The sequence below is a fragment of the Amphiura filiformis genome, chromosome 7 (assembly GCF_039555335.1).
Source record: "Amphiura filiformis chromosome 7, Afil_fr2py, whole genome shotgun sequence".
Taxonomy (NCBI): Eukaryota; Metazoa; Echinodermata; class Ophiuroidea; order Amphilepidida; family Amphiuridae; genus Amphiura; species Amphiura filiformis.
In genome coordinates, this window is record NC_092634.1 from 35487996 (window position 1) to 35491027 (window position 3032).

Consider the following 3032-nt stretch of genomic DNA (forward strand, 5'->3'; position numbering starts at 1 on the left):
TAAGTATCCCCCCCCCCCGTAGTGCCGCCAATGAACATAACTCTGACCCTAATTTTAACTCTAATTATAACGTAAATTGAGGAAACTATAACTTTAGCCCTTTTCGGCATAATGACCCTCTCAAACTAATAGGCTAGATGTCCCCGCCCGACCTCCTCAACTCTAACTTACTCATTCGCTCGCAAATGGACAAAAAAACAAATTCAAAATGTGTTGTGTCCCCCATGCTAAATCGGTAATCTGTACACCCTTTGTCACCCTTTGACGTACAATTTAGAGTATAAACACGTAGATGACTGTACATGATCTAATCATCCCGGCTGGAAGATGTTGAGGAAGACTCGACGTATACTATACATCACGCTCATACGTTATATGACAATTTGACGTACAATCACGTATGCGATGCATGGTGTGAGGTTTATTCAGCTAGTAAGTTAGATCCGTCATACACATTATTGTCATGGTATTATATTGTAATTGTATACGTCAATTTTGTTCAGTTTGATTCAACCGGCTTATAAAGTTTTACTTTACACGGAAGGGGAAGTTAGCAAAAAAAACAATTAATTTATGAGTGTAAAAGGGGTAGGGTGGTTTTGGGGAAGGGGGGACAAATAATATTTATAAAATTATCAGTAAGGCGAGAAAGAGAGAAACCCTGTACTACGGGCGAACGGACCTTTAAAGTAGGGTCGGTCGGTCGGTTGGTATTTAAAAAAAAAAAATCTAAATAACCCAAAAAATCACAAAAATCTGTAAATAAATTTCAATTTGAGAAAATACAAAAAAAAAATTGTACTGAAATTTCCGAAATTTGGGGTCGGCATTCATTTGTACAGGAAAAATTTGTTTCCCAATTTGTTCAAAATAGAACAGGGTTTTCGTTTTTCGTCGCATAAATAAATAAATAAATAAATAAATAAAAATAAATAAATAAACATTAGTTATGTTTGTACATGGGGGGTGCTGTGCAATAATCATGATCCTTTGATATCCATGATTTATCCTTGCAAATTTATAGCATCGAACCTCCAGCCAATGTTCCTTGCCAGTGCTAGCCACGAAACAAGGTCACAACTGTAGCCACTCCTTCAATGGTCGCCATTTCAGTGATTGACAGTGATGTAATGCAAATATGGCGCTGGCCATCTGGTCACGTGCGCATTTATAAAAGCGCATTTATATATACAACCGAAGTCTACTGCTTATCGGAAACTATATACGTTTCAAAAAGTGGCAAAAAATATCTGACAGTGTTTTTTCTTGGCCTTTGTTTCCTAACAAACCCACGATTTTGTGCGATTTTATCAAAACTTTAATTTCATTTAGTCTTATATTTTCCTCTACATAGTTTGTTAGAAGCTGGTAAGCCTTCAACATTTTCTGCACACAAACCACTTGGTATTTCATAATAAAATTACATGTTGCCAACGATCAAAATGTCATTTTGCGAAGTTTTGGGTCATTTCGTTCAAATGTACAGATTTTATACAATAATATACAAATAAATGAATGTATTCACTTTTAAAATGTTCAATATTCTAACTGCAGTTTTTGAATGTTTTACAAAAAAGGAATCGCAGAGTGCATATTGTTATTTAAAAACACTGTAAAAGTTTTGTCATTTTTGTACATATTGCTGTTAAGGGATCTGGAATGAGCGTTTTGAGCGTTTCGACAGTATTTTTTGTGGGACATGAGAGTACATCAGACATATCGAATGGCATTCTGAATACGAAGAATGTCTTTCTGATATCAAATAATTTTCATTTTTTGAAATTCAGGATATAATACAAATTTTATGACAAATTATTAAAATTTGATCCTCGGAGCAAATTTTATAAATCTAATGACATATTCTTAAAGTGTATGTAGCTGGGAGGAAAAGCCGACGATCAATTGAAAATGTTGACCTTTCATATTGAAGTTATGGATTTTTCCCCCAAAAGACCTAATTTTGTTGGTGTTTTGGGAAAAAAAATCCATATCTTCAATACGAAAGGTCAAAATTTTCAATTGATCGTCGGCTTTTCATCCCACCTACATACACTTTAAGTATAAATCATCAGATTTATAAAGTTTACTTCGAGTACTGGTAAATATCAAAAATATCAATTTTTAATCATTTGCCATAAAATGTGTATTACATTGCGAATTTCCCAAAATCAAAGTTATTTGATATCAGAAGGACATTCTTCGTATTCAAAATGCAATTCGACATGTCTGATGTGCTCTAATGTCCCACAAAGGGGTATGAACGTTTGGACAGTATTTATTTTGGGACATTAGAGCACATCAGACATATCGAATTGCATTCTGAATACGAAGAATGACCTTCTGATATCAAATAATGTGCTAAATGTGTGATGCGTGGTTCTTCTTCCCCCTATATGAAGAATTGCTGTTAAGGGAACGAATAGCAACGTTTGCCATGTTTGCACAGTATTTTTGTGGGACATGAGAGCACATCAGACATATCGAATTGCATTCTCAAAACGAGAAATGTCCTTCTGATATTAAATAATTTTTATTTTTTTGAAATTCTCGATATAATACAAATTTTATGGTAACTTATTCAAAATTTATATTTTTGACATCAACAGTTCTCGAAGGAAATCTAATAATATGTATTTAAGGGCTCTGGTATGAGCGTTCGGGCAGTATTTTTTGTCGGACATGAGAGCACATCAGACATATCGAAAGTGAAAAAGGAAATGCCTTTTTAAATTCGCAATATAATACAAATTTTATGACAAATTATTTAAAATTTGGTATTTTTTAAATTTTTGATATATAACAGTCCTCGAAGTAAACTTTATAAAGTAATGTTCTGACTGTATTTCAAAAAATTACCACAATTCGCATTAAAAGGGGCGCAGATGCAAGTCGTTATCATGGTTATGGCAAACGCAAAATACGGGCTTTGCCGCCCATTGGATAGTGATATAATTGCACCATTTTAAGCAATTAGTCACGGGATAATCACGGTTCATTACTTTCATATACATTTATAATACCGGGACACACGC